At 45.2% G+C, this 17639-nt stretch overlaps 1 protein-coding gene across 2 annotated transcripts in view; it reads right to left on the bottom strand.

Annotated features, from left to right (window-relative positions):
- Positions 1–17639, bottom strand: part of LOC137146906 (uncharacterized) — a 71468-nt gene that overhangs the window by 9412 nt on the left and 44417 nt on the right. Inside the window, exon 8 of one of the 2 annotated variants that reach the window (XM_067538546.1) lies at positions 14473–17045. The exons of the other annotated variant lie outside the window; for it this stretch is intronic. The gene's annotated coding sequence lies outside the window, so the exon portion shown is untranslated. Of the gene's footprint in view, positions 1–14472; positions 17046–17639 lie in introns of those variants that run through there. 2 annotated transcript variants of the gene reach the window in all.

The following is a 17639-nucleotide window of genomic DNA, read 5'->3' as shown; positions in this document are numbered from 1 at the left end:
GTCTACATAATACAGCAAGCTGTACAGGCTCCAGCGTCTGAAGGGCATAGGAAGCTGGTTGAATCTGTTAATGTCAGAGGAAGTGACACCACTGAATAAATAGAATGCTTTACCTCATATAGTTGGAGTATTTTTACTAAAAATGGAAGTGAAAAGTGATTCAAACTTAAATAAAATGGCTTTTAAGTAAGGTGACACATGGCCAGTTAACTGCATTTGAGGACATTGTCACGTATCTGTTGCTCATGACATAACACATCTGTGCAGTCAGGCACTTCCCAGGCAAAATTTCACCCCACTGATACATTTGAATCCTGAGCTGGGGAACTGTGTCTAAGAGCACGATGGTAGCTCAGTTGCTAAGCTGTGGGCTCATTGCTGGGACTGCTAACCAGAGTGGCTATTGTGGTGTTAGTGTACTCATTCACTCAGAAATGGACACTTTGCACACACCCACCTTCACATGAAATGCTGGTTATTGCCACCCTGGATAGATTCAAATGCATAATGACATAACTCAGATATGATATATTCATTAATAAATGCATGGATGCAAATTTTGTCCTAGCGTATACCTCTTGCAAAGCCATTGGGATTGCGCAAGCTGTGAAGCACCACAGAATTTAGCACATCCTGTTTAAATCCTTATGAAATGCCAAGAACTCCAGGTTTGTGAGAGAAAACTTCAGAAAAATTATGGATCAAGGAAAAGACCTTACGAATCAAGTACAACTTGCACTTATTTACACAAATGGTAACATTAGGAAAAAAACCAAACATGAACAGTCTCAATAGCACAGATGACTACATTTTTTTTAAAAAAAAGGACATCACAGGGAAGTTTAAAACTGACTGTGATATTAAGCAACTTTGCATGTAATTGTCTTTTAAAAGCATTTAGGAAAAACTTTTGAAAGATGTCTTGATTTCAATCTCTGAATTAACTTTCAGACAAACCTGTTAACAAACAATGTATAAGAGTGAGAAGCAAAACTCTGTTAGGAGCCACACAAGGCAACTTTCTACATGGAATGGAATGCTAATTAATTGTTTCCATCTCACATGAGCTGTGGCTCAAAACTGTTTGAATGAATTGTGTGCATTAGTCACTGGCACTGGAAGTCAAAGAACGCCCCGTAGTGGACAGCTGGGACATTATTCCTCCATCAGATCACCAGAATAATATGTGTGCATGCATGTGTAAAAGAGACTATGATTGGTGTAGGTGTGAATTGCCACAAGAGGTTTCAAATTACAAGACTAGAAGTATGATGTGCAATCCGGGAAGACATTACAGAGACTGAGCAAGCAGAAAGACTCGTCAGTCATGGACACCTGCACTTTAGAATCTATTGCCCTTTCAGTGACATAATGCCAGTAAGATAGCTGGAAGCATTTCCAGTAAATTTTCCCATGGACAATTTAATCATTTATTAAAAACGAGTGTGGTGTCTATCCTGACCAGATCTCAAATGAGCTAAATTTAGCTTCTTTGGAGAGCATCAGTAATTTTTGGAACGTTATTAATTTTTTGTTATATTTGTTTTTTTCCTCCTCCGCTTATTTCCATTTGTGTTTTGGTACCAACACAACCTGACCACCAGAAACCAGTTAGCCAACATGTGGCGTAGAGCCCTTTGGCCATTGGGTAATGCTGCTGTCCTTCTAATTGTGTTTTAAAGTCTCCCCACATTTCAAAGCACAAGGCCTGGTCTGAACTCCTGGTGATCCACAGAGCTGCTCAGCAAGTCTCTCATTCTGGACTCCCTATATAGAAGTCCTGATAATATTTTAGTATAAGTAAGGTTAAACTATCAGAAACAACCAAAACGCAATAAATCAAAGTGTCACTCTAGTGGTGGAGTTTGCAGCTGTTCCAAAAGATGACCTAACATGCAGCACATCAATGCCTCTAGAAGTGACATTTTTAAAATCCTAAATTATTCTTCAAACTTCTTTTATCATTGAGAGAGCTGGCCAACTCCGATGACTCAGATCAAACTATTGTGTACCTATCTTTTTTTTGAAAACCCACATTCATATTCAATAGTAATATCCATGCAAAACAGCACAGCCATATGAAAAATTGCATTTAAATGGGCACCTTTGACCATCTCAGCTGCATTCTGCACAATAGTTTGTCTCCACCAGGACTACCTCCAACTTTACAAAACAATGAGCAGCTTCAAACAGCTGCCATTCATTTATTTGAAATTGATTTGCCACAAAATTTGCTCTCAGTCTATTGGTCAGAAGAACATGACAAACGGTATTCAGACCTGTATCAGTTGTAGACTCAGAGTAGGTCTACACTTTGTGACAAGGGTGAGATTCCCAGCTCTAGAAGACACACCCACACTAGCTCTGATCCAACTAGTGCATGGCAGCAGGCGGGATGGGAAGGTCTATCACCCTGAGTACAATCCTGTTCCAGACTATCGGTACATACTTGTGGTGGTGAGCCCCTCCCGTTGCTCATGCCAGTGCAGCTACACTCTACTTTTAGCACACTAGCTTGATAAGGGCTGGTGCGTGTATGTCTCCTCGAGCCAGGAATTGCACGCCAGCTCAAAGTGTAACATACCTTAAGGTCCCATGTTCCCTTCAGGCACAGGAAATTTCTAGTTTCCCAGGTGGATAAACAGCTCTTACTTCTAACACTGGAAGGACCCAAGGTACCATTTTACAACTGTGACTTAACAGAAATGAGATACATTTCAGGTCATTTTAGAGGATTTCTCTCTCTCTCTCTGAATCCTTTCCAGCTGAATTGATGCTAATAAGTCACTTGGCTTTACATGTGGAGGGAAACAATCCTAGTCATTGCACCCTTAAATATTTGTATACTTTTTATAAAAGTAGATATAGTTGTGTGTGTAGAAAAAAGTTTATCTGCGCTCATTTGGAATGACCTGCTTAACACTGATTGTTTCACTCATGAGTAATGCAAACATTACAAATGTCTGTCTGTATGACCCTTTGTAGCGACCTAATTTTGTATTGATCACACTGTTGCTCCATTTATTTTGCGACTGCAAAAAATGCATCACCAAAAAAAAAAAAAAAAAAGGCATCATGGTAAACCCCATTGGTTATTTGGGGAGAGAAACCAGAAAACTAAAATGGGTGACACTTGAAGCCCCTGTTAGCTCTTTAACACAGTCACAGCCCCAAGTACCTCTGCAATTGTCCATGGGAATGGCTACACTGCAGTTGGAGATGTGACTACAGCATGTGTAGACATACCCGCACCAGCTTTAATCTAGCTAGCTTGGCAAAAAATAGCAGTGAAGATTGGTGCTATGGACCCCAGCGTGAGCTAACACCACAAGTATGTACCAAGAGTCCTGGGCAGACCTGGCCAGCTCTCACTGCTTCATCTTCACTGCTATTTTTAGCAGGGCCTCCCCAAGATGCAGGCACACCTGCAACACTCATTAACACCTCCCAGCAGAACGATACACCAGCTCATCTTTGTTCATCCTCCCCCTGGAGGATAACACATAGACCCCCTGATTGACATATCTCCCAGACAGAAGAATAATGGGGGGGAGGGGGAGTGTGCACAGCCCCTGGCATGAGGGCAGAAGAATAAGGGACCACAACCACCAAATAAAGGTAGCTAAATTTCAGAATAATCTCCCAAGTGATCGAACTCCCATTTCTGGATTTACTGGGTCAAGTCCCCAACATATAGGACTTACCCTTCCCTAAATCCTGAGATATTCTTTGTTGAAGGGGAGCCACCTACTTACTATAATTAATTCATCAGAGAGTGGCCAAAACCAAAATCTTGGGCGCAAACATAACCAAACTTTGAGGGAATCCCCACTTTTTTATTCAAATCTGTTTCTAGTTTAAGTAACTCTAAAAAACCATAACCCTTCCTAGATCTTTGGGAGCAACTGTATTTCCTGTCTCTCCACTACACTAGCAGACTTAAGAAGTTGCCACTAGGTGGAGCATCAGCCTCAGAAAATGAGATGTGTTCCTTCCATACAGTCAGTGCTAAGTGTGACCTCACTATGGCTGCAGACATAAATCACAGTCTAGTGTTTATATTTATACTGCTCCTTTGCTCTTCTTTCATTTCAGTGTCAAGGAAAAAAGGCAACAATGGACACCCACAAAACACTGAGTTGTTCATTTATAATTTACGGCACTCATGAGCATAACCTCTGACAGAAGAGACCGGCTGAATCCTCCATGCTTGTTATGATACTACACCTTGCTGATTTTGCCTAGATTTGCACTCAGTTGTAGCAGAATTACCCGACAAATCTGTCACGACAAAATTTCCCATCAATCCAGAATATCACTAAACTGGAAAGCAGCCATGTCTGCATACTGACACACACAGAGAAGTACAGGAGGGCTGGGGAGGGAATATCTGATGAGTGGTTTTATAAATTGCTTTTATTCCCAAAATATGATTTGATGATTTTCCTACAATATTTTTTTTTCCATTTTAACCCCTAGTATTCTAATCTAACAAGTGAGCAAATTACATCTAATCATATAGAAAAGTCATTAAGATCCAACACCGACCAGTATCTATTAAGAGGAATGGAAGGTGTATTATATATTATTTTTCATAACTGTCCCACTGTTACCTTTTGCTCCTCACATCTACTTATTGTATTCACCTTGACTTAGAGTTAGATTGTAAGCTCTTTGGGACAGGGACCACTGTGTGTGTTTGGGGGGGTCCACAATAAATGGGGACCTAGTGCTACCACAATATAAATAATAAATACTTATACTGTATATATGGTAATGAAAACTACTACAAAACTCTTGGTATTTCACAAGCCACAGTATTCGTATTTGTCTCTCTGTCTCAGTCTCCCTACACATACACAGACACACACACACACACACACACGTATGCAAGCGCTCTGTATAGCTCTTGGGGGCGGCACTGAGCTCCACTCATGCCAGTGGCATTGTTTGCCAAGAACCACTTAAGGGAACTAGACCATAGCATGCAGCCAAGAGGGTTATGGCAGGGGCATCAGGCAGCATAATTCAGTGGAAGCAGTGTGGGAAGCGCGTCCAAGGAGTTCCCTCACCCTTGACCTCAGGGAGCTACATGCCAAATTCTGTGTATACAGCTCAACTTTTAAAAGGAATAAGTTATTCCACTTGTCCCAGTGCAACCAACTCAAGTGGTCAACCCTGCCTTTGCTCCCTTTGCAGTGTGCAATACCAGCTTCATAAGGGGAAAGCAAAGAGAGTCGAAGGACTTGTCTACCCTTAAAAATTCTACCACTTTAACTATAGCAGTATAGTTAACACAGTTAACCTCTCTAATGTGGACACAGTTTTATTGGTGTAAGTATGCTTATTCCTGTATGGGAAGGGGAATAAGCTCTAATAGTACAAGACACCTTTAGATGGTTATAACTGCATCCACACCTGGAGTTGTACTGGTGTAATTATCAGTTAATAAATGTGTCACACTCTTAACAACCATAGTTATACATGTACAACTTTCAAGTGTAGGCCAGGCCAAAGAGTTACCAAGAGGGGACAGCTCCATAGAAGCTAGGAGGAGTGGGATGTGGAAGCAACATTACTAAGGATTCTGAAAGGAGTGGAGTAGTTGGAGGTAGTGGGTAGAGTTCTGTTTGGGACCCACCAGCTAATAACTAACATCTGAACTTGCTTTGCAGATGGTAACACATTAGACATACAAGGAACTATTTCAGGACAAACTCTGGCAACATACAATACTGCAACTACCCCATGAGGGGAAGACAATCATACATGGCTGAAAACTAATTTCCAGCCATATGTTGGATTTCACCATTGACAAGTCATGCTTTGTTGATTAGCTGGGAAGCAATCAATACAGAAACAGACCCCAGGGTCCCGAGCTCTGAAGCTCAATGGTGCATGAGCTTTGAATACCCACAATGAACTACATGTACAAAGCAAAACGTATTCAGTGAAAAAATTCAGGAGTAGATTTTGAATAAATAAACTGAGGAGTCTGTCTGATCAGTTTATGGACAGAAAATAAAGGCAATTTGAATTCTACTGAACTTTTTAGTGAAAATTATTCACTCAGCTGCAACAGGTATGGACATGTCCCTGTGCCAAATGGTTACTGCTCTTAGAGGATTTCAAATGAGGGCCACAAATGATACCACCATATCAGCTCAGTAAGCCCATAGCGCATGCACGTGTGTTGTATCCTCTGCTATAACCATGTGTCAAATTATTTATTTTAGCATGCTTCACTGAGTAGCTCACTTAATCAATTCCCTGCCATCGCAGTGGCATCAGGCTGTGAGCGCTCGATCCCTCCTTTTTGCTGCCTGTGGCATGCAATAATTTAGTCTCCTGATGGCTGTAATACTGTGGTCTAATTCTGGTAGTTGGGCTTGGAGGGGGGAGGGGAGGCGTGGCTGAGTGGTGCTGAGTGGTCTGTGATGCACAGAAGGTGAGACTGGGTGATCTGGTGCTCTCTTCCAGCATTAAACTCTGAGCATAGAATGCTAACAAGGCGGCAGTGGCTCTGCAAGCAAACCTCATTTTCCTTCCAACCTATGCAAACTGTGGCTAGAGGCGAGATTATATGCAGCCTCCTTTTCACTGGTTCCACACTGCCAGCCTGAATAGCAATTTGGCTTTGAATAATTCCACACATCATAATGCAGATGTCAAATACTACCCTAAAGAGACACTGGCTACAGTCTATGCAGCAGCATTGGTTTAAAAATGAAGGCTATTGAATGAGGAGCTAATGGAGCATGTGCTTTTGGTTTTGTTTTGGGTTTTTTTAATCTTGTTTCCAACAGGAGACTGGAAATCACACAGGTGACAAAGTCCTGAATAATGTCATATGACCCATTTCTGGATGGGACACACAGTGCCCCCCTAGTAATCTCTGAAGCCTAGCCCCCCCATAAATTCCCATAATGTGTCAATCTGCCCTCAGGGAGTTTCTGCTGAGGGTGAAACTCCTTCTGATGGGGAAAGGGCATTGAGATGAATTCATAGAGGGGTCACACAACGCACATCTGGAAGCAGCATCCAGAGCTCCCCTCCTCCCCACGAAGCCTAGCCCCCATTCATTTCCCAGGGTACCAATATACCTCCAAGTAACTTTTCTCCATATCCCAAGGCTGAATGTGTGTGTACTATGAGATCTGATAGGGCTCCAAGGCTTCTGCCTAGGATACTTAACTTATTTGTCAAAATTTCTTCTTTAATTGCATTCATTACTCCTGCTGATGCTCCTGTACCTCCCAAAATATCTCCTCCAATGTCTCACTTGAGATGTGCACGTATGTTAGCATTGTGTTACCTAGATGTCCATCCAGTGCAGCCATTCTCATAGTAGGGGTGTTACAAAGGGTGCACAATGGGGATGGAGGCAGGATATGTTAACATTTTGTTTGCCTACATGTATTTTCACAAGGTGTACCTTTGCGGTCTCCAGTACTTGGCTCTTATAATTTTCTTTTAACGCCAAGTTCCCAACATTGTAGTCTCTGGGCTTGGGAGCACAATGTACAACTACACTCAGATAGGTGTTTATGTACATCACTACACTGGCAGAGGGACTCACTAAAACCCATTGCGGATAATATACCTTTAGCTCAGTAACAGGTGTCTTTCCCTTTATCAGGTGGAATATCCCCATGTAGTAATAGCTAAAATCAGCTTTGTTGTAAATTACTTCAGACCAATTTTGACACCATTACAGTGTGTTGCTCTGTTCCTCTCTGGTCCAATTCACTCTGTGTAAAATAAACCAAATCATCAGGGCTGGCTTCTTCTCGGGGTGGGGGTAGGGGGGATACTCATTTTGGTGACATTAATTGTGAGTTGCCCCTCAAAATTACAAAGAGCCATTATCTTAAGCTCCAAAGCATCTTCCCCCAGCCACACGGTAGGCATCTTCTGTGGGAGGAACACACCACTCCCGGACAGAGAAATGCTGGGAATTGTGTGCTTATGGGAGACTTTACCTTCCCAGATATAGACTGGAGGAGAAGTGCTAGTATTAATAATATGGCCCAGATTTTCCTGGATGTGATAGCTGATGGATTCCTCCACAAAATAGGTACTGAACCAACAAGAGGGGATGCCACTTTAGATTTGGTATTGGTAAGTAGTGAGGACCTCACAGAAGAGCTGGTTGTAGGGGACAAACTTGGTTGGAGTGACAATGGACTAATTCAGTTCAAACTAAATGGAAGGATAAACAAAAATAGATCTGTGACTAGGGTCTTTGACTTCACAAGGGCTAACTTTAAAAAACTGAGGGAATTAGTTGGAGAAGTGGACTGGACTGAAGAATTCATGGATCTAAAGGTGGAGGAGGCTTGGAATTACTTCAAGTCAAAATTTCAGGAACTATCTGAAGCCTGCATCCCAAGGAAGGGGAAAAAATTCAGAGGCAAGAGTTCTAGACCAAGCTGGATGAGTAAGCATCTCAGACAGATGATTAAGAGAAAGCAGAAAGCCTACAAGGAGTGGAAGATGGGAGGGATCAGCAAGGAAAGCTACCTCTTGGAGGTCAGAACATGTAGGGATAAAGTGAGAAAGGCCAAAAGCCAAGTAGAGTTGGACCTTGCAAAGGGAATTAAAACCAAAAGTAAAAGGTTCTATAGCCATATAAACGGGAAGACAACAAAGAAAGAAGAAGTGGGACCACTAAACACTGAGGATGGGGTGGAGGTTAAGGATAATCTAGGCATGACTAAATTGGAGGGGACCGGATAATCTCCATCCAAGAATATTAAAGGAACTAGCACATGAAATTGCAAGCCCATTAGCAAGAATTTTTAGTGAAACTGTAAACTACGGGGCTCTACCGTATGACTGAAGAATTGCTATCACAGTTCCTATTTTTAAGAAAGGGAAAAAAACGTGATCCGGGTAACTACAGACCTGTTAGTTTGACCTCAGTAGTATGCAAGATCTAGGAAAAAGGTTTGAAAGAGAAAGTAGTTAAGGACATCGAGATTAACGGTAATTGGGATAAAATACAACATGGCTTTACAAAAGGTAGATCGTGCCAGACCAACCTGATCTCCTTTTTGGAGAAGATAAGAGATTTTTTAGACAAAGGGAAGCAGTGGATCTAATTTACCTAGATTTCAGTAAGGCATTTGATACGGTTCCACATGGGGAATTATTAATTAAATTGGAAAAGATGGGAAATAATATGAAAATTGAAAGGTGGATAAGGAACTGGTTAAAGGGGAGACTACAATGGGTCATACTGAAAGGTGAATTGTCGGGCTGGAGGCAGGTTACTAGTGGAGCTCCTCAGGGATCGGTCTTGGGACCAATCTTATTTAACCTTTTTATTACTGACCTTGGATCAAAAAATGGGAATGTGCTAATAAAGTTTGCGGATGACACAAAGTTGGGAGGTATTGCCAACACAGAGAAGGATCGGGACATCATACAGGAAGATCTGGATGACTTTGTAAACTGGAGTAATAGAAATAGGATTAAATGTAAGAGTGGAAAGTGCAAGGTCATACATTTAGGGACTAATACCAAGAATTTCTGCTATAAGTAGGGGACGCATCAGTTGGAAGTGACAGAGGAGAAGGACCTGGGCATATTGGTTGATCACAGGATGACTATGAGCTGCCAATGTGATGTGGCCATGAAAAAAACAAATGCAGTCCTTGGATGCATCAGACGAGGTATTTCCAGTAGAGATAGAGAGGTGTTAGTACCATTATACAAGGCGCTGGTGAGACCTCATCTGGAATACTGTGTGCAGTTCTGGTCCCCCATGTTTAAGAAAGATGAATTCAAAAAGGGCTACTAGGATTATCCATGGAAAGGAAAACCTGCCTTATGAGAGAAGACTCAAAGAGTTTGGCTTGTTTAGCCTAACAAAAAGAAGGCTGAGGGGAGATATTATTGCTCTTTATAAATACATGAGAGGGATAAATACCAGGAAGGGAGAGGAAGTTTAGTGCCAATATGGACACAAGAACAAACGGATATAAACTGGCAATCAGGAAGTTTAGACTTAAAATTAGACACAGGTTTCTAACCATCAGAGGAGTGAAGTTCTGGAATAGCCTTCCAAGGGAAGCAGTGGGGGCAAAAAACCTAGCTGGCTTCAAAACTGAGCTTGATAAATTTATGGAGGGGATGGTATGATGGGACAGCCTAGTTTGGCAATTGACTGATTTTTGCCTACTGGTGGTAGATATGCCAATGGCCTGTGAAGGGATGTTAGATGGGTGGGTTCTGAGATATTACAGAGAATTCTTTCTTGGGTGTCTGGTTGGTGAGTCTTGCCTACATGCTCAGGGTTTAACTGATCACCATATTTGGGGTCGGGAAGGAATTTTTCCCCAGGGCAGATTGGCAAAGGCTCTGGGGTTTTCTCACCTTCCTCTGTAACATGGGGCACGGCTCATTTGGTGGTGGATTTCTCTGTACCTTGAAGTCTTTAAACCATGATATGAGGACTTCAATAACTCAGTTGTAGGTCAGGGGTCTATTACAGGAGTGGGTGGGTGAGGCTCTGTGGCACAGACTAGATGATCATATTGGTCCCTTCTGCTTCCCAGTCCAGTGCTCTAAAACACTGCACCACACAGCCCAGTCATTGCTGCTCTCGGCTGGGGGAGAGGGTTGTTTCTGGATGAGCTGCCTAGGCAGTGGCATCCTGCGATATGCAACTAGAGTCATCCAAAGGGACTGCTCCTATGGGCCCTGGTGGGATGCAAAGGGGCATGCTCTGCCTTCCCACACCATGCTCCTCACCTGTGTGTCAAATGGCTGGGTCCCTGCTCGGCTATGCGCTGGGAGGAGGTTGTTTGGGGGTGGAGCCAGTAAGGCAGGGACATCCTGCAACATTTGCCTAGATTTGTCTGAGGAGACTGCTTCTCGGAGGTGCCAGGGGGATACAAACCAGCAACTCTAGCTTACCGGCCTGCTGCTGTACTCCACTCGGCCACATTCCCAGGCTGTCGCTGTTCACTGCTCTTTTTGGGAGAAGCCAGTGATGTTCTGCAACTAGAGACATCTAGGAAGACTGCTCCTGGGGGCCCTGGTGGGATTCAAACCATTACCCTGGCTTTTCCCCTAACTGCTGCACCACATGGCCAGGCCATCTCTGCTTTAGGCACAGGGAGGAGGTTGTTTTGGGAGGAGCTGGTGGGGCAGAGGTGTCCTGTGACATGCCACTAGAGACATCTAGGGCAACCACTCCCCGGGGCCTGGATGGGAATTGAACAGACAATTCTTGGCTTCCCAAAGCCTCTGTCTTAACTGCTGTGTCACTTGGCCAGGGCCCTGCTGCTCTCAGAGCCAGAGAGGTCCTACAACATGCGACTAGACTCAGTTGGGGTACAGACCCCGGGTGCTCCCGCAGGATACGAAACCAGTGATCCCAGGCTTCCCAGGGCGCTGCCCTAACTGCTGTGCCACATGGCCAGGCCCCTGCTATTCTCTGCAATGGCAGGAAGTTGCTTTGGGGTGGAGCTGGCGAAAAAGGGGCAACATGCATCATGTGACTAGAGTCTCCTGGTAAAAATGCTCCCATGGGCCCTGGGTGGAGTTGAACCAGTGACCACTGCTTTCCCAATCCACTGCACTATGTCGCCAGGCACGTACTGCCCTTGGCACTGAAAGGAGGTTGTTTTGGCAGAGCTGGCAAGGCAGGAGTCATGTGCAAGCAGGGAGGCTAGTCATCTGGGGAGACTGCTCCTAGGGTCCCCTGCAGGATTCAGAGAGGCAACCCTTGGCTTCTAAATCTGCTGTCCTAAATGCTGCACCCATGGCTGGGCACCGTTGCTCTCAGCACTGGAAGGAGATTGTGTTGGGTGGAGGCAGTGGCAACATGTGAGAAGGAAGGTGAGTTACCTGGCGAGACCGAGCCATGATGAGATTCAAACTGGCAACCCCTGTCTTCCCAGGCCACTACCCTATCTGCTGTGCCATAGTCCCCTGAATTGGGCACCCACTTTGAGGAGTCAGGGGTCCCCCAAACAATTTCCCTGAACAGGTAACTAAGGGATAGGGATGCACAACTCAGTAATGGATCCTCAGTTTGAGAGGGTTCTGGACTCTTCAGTCACTGTAGAGGGGCTGATGGTTGCTGCTGGCAGGCATCCTCTTCATGCAGGACTCAGACTGCTGCTTTTGCCAGGATTTCCCCTTCCCACAAAGGGGTGCAGGCCTCTGGGTGCAGGTTACAAAACTTGACTAAACCCCAGCGCCCAGGCACACTCCCAGCAGGCAGCAGCCCTGGACTAGCAGCCAAAGCAGAGCTGGCCATGTGGTGACTGATTTCACCTGGGGAGCTGGGGGGTGAGTCCACCTGGCTGGGGGGCGGGGGAAGTTTTCCCAACAAAGCTTTACAAACTGGGAGTAACCTTGTAGAGGGAAAGGGCCAAGCTGAGGGATCTTGCTGCCAGATCCCCAGAGGCTGGTTCTCAGGGAAGTCTGCATGCGGGCCTAGGACTCCTCAGCTCTCCCCAGCCAGCCCTGACTGGCTCCAGACTGCTCCAGAGTCCAAAATGGCTTCCCTCTTCTCTCCCCTCTGACAAGTGCTCCCAGGGGAGGGCATCAAGCTCCCTATGGGTCAGGCTCTCTCTTCTTCCTGCGCTTTCCCTTGTCAATAATTTGACTCCACCCCCTCCTGAGCAGGCATCTGCAATCCTCGCCCAAGCCCCGTGTCTCTCCTCTCTGCCTCACGGCCCTTGGCTGCCCCTCCCTACCAGGGGCGATGTGCCTTTCTTCCCAGGGATCTGCGTCCGCTCCTGGGGGTTACAAATGTAACAAAGGAGAGCTGCTCCGATGCCATGATATTTTATTAGAATCATGTACAGATCAGCAAAGATCTGAAAGTGCTTTACATCCATCGACTGTGCCTCACAACAGCCCTGAGAGGCCGGTAAGTATATTGGCCTAGCTGTGAGGGAAACTGAGGTGTGAATGACTTCCCCCCACCCACATAGTGAGGTGATCATGGAAGCAGGCACTGAGCCTGAGAGTGCTGCTGCTTGTCCCTCCCGTGGTTTCACCATTCCCCTTTGGCTTGTCACAAGGAAACAGGAAATTACAAAGAGCTCTTAAAGTACAGCATAGCCCCTGGTGAAGGCTGCTGGCTTCTGGCTCTGCTGGAATTTACTCCCTCTTATTGGATATCAGTCAACCCTCCCCATTTCGGAGGACTCTCCCTCTGTCCATCGAAACTACTTCAGAGGAGGGCTTTAATAGTCTCACCTCTTGGCGTGTGCTAGAATGCTCCAAATGACTCCCATTCTTAGCTATGTTCCTGTGGGCAAATATCCCCAGAGCTTAACCACTATGGCTTCATTCCCCAGTGACTCGGGGTATGTCGGACTATTGACTTATGAGCAAACCCCCATCGGTTTCACTAGGGGATTGTGCTGAAAAAGTTATAGCACCAATAGAGTCCTTGTTATTTTGTAGGCTGCTCTAAAGCAATGACCCAACATGCTTTGCAGCTGCCTGTCCATCTCTGGTGGGGGATGAGCTGTAGTCTGAGCTCCCCACAGAAATGTCAGCAACTTGAGTCCCATCTTGGGCACGGAGGGGGGGGGTGTTTAAAGGGGTTATTAAAACACTTTTCATAAAAGGGTCTTAGATTCAAGGAGTCTGAGAACCACTGGCCTGGAGATGACTAGTTCCCCATTCTATCCCAGTGCCTTGAGCCTTCCCACTTCATGACCTGATTCAGTATTGGAATTAGAGACTTATTATTCCATTCCCAGCCTCCCATATTGTTCCAGCTTAATATTATTTCCAGTAGAATTTGGTCAATGTTACAAGAAGCAGGGGTAGAAATAGAGGGATAGCAGGGGAGAGAGGCTGGAGCAACTGTGTGGAGTCTTTTGAAAACAAGGTTGAGTTGGCTCATGAAATGAATGGGGAGGCAGTGGAGCTGCATGAGCAGAGGGGTGATGTGAGCGCTCTGTGTGTGTCTGCAGCAGTGCCCGGCGCAGACTGCCTGCTCGTCAGGGCTTTTGGGCTTCATGCGGGACAGAAAGAATGGAGGCGGGTGTACAGAAAGGGAAGCGGCATTCATGTGAATGTATCAACCTCGTTTGCATAACTCAGAAATGGTACTGTGACATCAGCCAACAGAAACCTGTTAGACTATTGCTTCTTGTTGCAGCTCTTGCTGTAAAAGGCTGTTCCATAGCTGAGCAGTAACATCCAAACTTCCAAAAGTAGCTTCTAATTTTGAGCGTTCTCCATTTCTGGGTACCTACCCCCTGTAAGACCTCTTGAACCTTATTTTCCAAAGTGTGCAGCAACATCCATCACTCCCTTTGGAATTATGGATGTTTCATATTTTTGAAAATCAGGTCTAAGGTGTCTCAGAGTGGGAATCTCAGATGAGGCACTCAGAATTAGAAAATATATCTTTCAGCTTTCCAACACTTTCACCCTGTTCCCATTGGTCTTTCTGGGATCTGGCCCCCAGGTACCTTTTTTAAATAAAAATGCTATGATCAAATGTATTCCATAATAGTGATGCTTTTATTAAGCTCCTTACATTTGTATTACAATGCATCCTGGGTGGGGAAATATACAGTATGTTACATGGTATAAATATATTTATTGCTGAAAATGTAGGGATATATTTCATATAACAGCATAACAGAAGAGTGATAATTCATTGTATAAAAACTATACATAATTCATTTAAGTGTAAAAATACCAGTTCATGATATTATTTATTATAAAATGTAGGGCCCAATTCTGCACTGATTCACACCCCATGCAGTCTTCATGGAGTCAGTGAGATTACAGAGACTGTAAATTAATGTAGGGTTTGGTCCACTGCATTTATGAAGATACAATGATTATTCACAGAATAATCATGATATAAACCTCCCCAGCTCTGGATGAAGCTGGCAGGATGTACACCGAATAACTGAAAACCAAAGCAGCAGCTGAGTTTGTTGCACAGCTGAACAATGATCTATCATAGCACCTTCTTTTGGGTTCTTTCATTTTTGGGTGCTCAATCTGAGACAGTATGAGCCCGATTTTCCGAGGTACTGAGCTTCCATAGCTTCATATGAGTTCCCTTGGAGCTGAAGGTACTCAGCACCTTTGAAGAGCAAAGTGTCTCAAGATGTCCCTCCCCCAAAATTAGAATACACTCTTGGAATTTTTGGCCTGTATGTCCAAAGAGGCTATGATAAATAACAGCTGTTTCACCTCAGGTCATTGTCTGTCCTGAGAACAAAATTCTTTATAAAATATTCTCAAGTGTTTTTATTAGAAATGGGCCAAAACCAGCCGAAAACTTGGAGTAAGTTTGGGTCCAGATCTGAATTTTATTACTGGGTTCTAAATCCAGATAAACTGCCTGGATTTAACATCCTCCAAGTCTGGATACTGCTTTGACTTTTGCAGCTTGAGTCCAGCTCTAGCTAGGCTAGCTTTCTTTCTTTACACTTTCGGCAATGCACTTGGGCAGAAATACTGGGCATAGCATGAGTGATCCTGTCCTCCACAAAGTTCTAACCCAGTTTTGTAGAACCAAGAGGTTCCTGAGAGCTCGGATGAGCAGAGGAAATTCACTTACACTTTTGGAGAGTTATTCAAACTCTGAACCTTTTGAAGTTCACCTAGCACTGTTAATTTCTGAGAGTGTCCTAGGATTCCTGATAGATGTGAACTTGGGGCTTTAGTCAGTAGTAACGACTCTGTGTGGGCTTTGTTTGCTAAACAGCTCTGCTGACTAATCCTAATTTAGCAGACAGAATTGCCTTCCCCCAATAGGCAACAGCTAGTTTTCACCCCATGTGGGTGAGTCCTTGGACTCTGAGCTTGTAGCAAAAATTGTGGGTTTATAGCGCATGCACAGAAATGCTGCTGTAGTCATGGCTTCAGTGGGACCTTTCTAACCATAGTCTGTGTCCTCTGAAGCTGTTGAAGGGTGGACAAAAGATGAGTGGCAACAGTGCAGCTTCCAAACAGCTGGGCATGGCCCTGAAGCTACATAGTAGATAACAGAGTGAAGGGCTATAGACCTTAGCTGGAAAAAGAACTACCTTGTCCTGCAATAAAGGTTTCAAACTTCCCTTTTCATCCCCAATCTCCCTATCATTCTACTTTCTCCAGCAGAGGGAGCCCCAATCCAGCACTTGAGCCACAGGCATAGGTTTTAATTCATCTGACTTTTTTGCTTCTTAAATCCTACTGCACCTGATGATGGACAGGCAGCCAAACAACAGGCCAGGATCCTTCACCCAATGTGGCCATCACTTTGAAAAGTGGGGGGCCCTGCATTTGGCTCCTAATAAAGTGGGCTGGCTTGTCTGAGTGGGTGGGAGGGCAGCTCACTCAGTGCTTTTGAAAATCAGGCATTTACATGGCTGTCACCCTCTGTCTGCATGGACACCCGCTGAGGTCAGTGAAGCTCCAGGGGGGCAAAGGAGGTCATCCGCACAAGACTGGGACCTAACTATGGACTTACAAATCCAGCTTTAGAAAATCTTGGCTGGGGGCTTTGATTGACTTGGCTATTGCATGGGAGGTCAGTAAAACTCCCCAGCCAGTCACTGTTGGATGAAGACAACTTCAAAATGTGAAGCCTTATTAGGAATACCCACAAGTGGAGATGTAAAAACCCCTTGTGACTAGCATTGCAGCCCACACCCAGCAGTGTCTGCTGTAAGTACAGCATCTCGGTTTTCCCTTAAGGCACTGGTATTCTAGGAGGGTGTAGTCTGCTTCTGCTGAATAAAGCCCCAGGTGATCAGTAACACATCGCAAACAGGAGAACTTAAGGCAGCTTGTTTATAAAATTGTATCAAACCTGCTTGGTTGTATTGCTGAGACCGTAACTATATCCCTGGTACATAGTATTGTTTTAAGTTCACTTCATTCATGTCAAGAGTACACTCTGGTACAGCTGAGCACCCTGCCCTTCAGCAAATCTTTCTTTTACCTCTCCTCCCGCCCCACTGCCACGACGCTGATCCTGCTGTTGAGCATAGACTGCACAATGTATCCTCATGGTTTTCAATTTCATGTCCAGCAGCACCCCTGCTTGTTCATCTCTGAAACAAGAACATAGGCTGTGGAATGTAGCAACTCATGGGGAAGATGAGAGAGGGAGGCATTCTTCTCCCTTGCACAGTCGATCGCTTTTCCATCACAGACTTAGAGGCTGGGCTGAATCTGTTTCTATTCAGATTTGAATCCAGGGAGACTCTCAAGTGTGGAGGGATGGGGTGGGTTCTCCATCACTTGAATCTTTCAAGCAAACCTGGATGTCACTCTAAAACAGGGGTTCTCAACCGGTGGTACGCGTACCACTAGTGGTACGCGGAAGCCGGCTCGGTGGTACGCGAGGCAAACCGCGCCGCCGATTCCGCCGCCGAATCCCCCCCGCCCCACCACCGAGAAACCCTGCTGCCGCCGATCCCCCCCCCCCCCCGCAGCCGCCGACAAACGCTGCTGCTGATTCCCCCCTCGCCCCCCCAGGGCCGAGAAACCCGCCCGCCGCCGATTTCCCCCCCTCACCGCCGATTCCCCTCCCCGCTGCCGAGAAAACCTGCCACCGCTGCTCCCCTGCCTGCTGAGAAAGCCGCCACTGCCGTTCTTCCCTCCCCCCGGCTGAATCATGCCCCCTTGCTGCCCCCGAAAACGGT

Source organism: Emydura macquarii, unplaced genomic scaffold (assembly GCF_026122565.2).
Source record: "Emydura macquarii macquarii isolate MOO-44397 ecotype Brisbane River unplaced genomic scaffold, CSIRO-AGI_Emac_v2 contig_67, whole genome shotgun sequence".
In the NCBI taxonomy this organism is placed as follows: domain Eukaryota; kingdom Metazoa; phylum Chordata; order Testudines; family Chelidae; genus Emydura; species Emydura macquarii.
The sequence above is the reverse complement of the archived record's forward strand: the minus strand, read 5'-3'. Positions and strand labels throughout refer to the sequence as shown.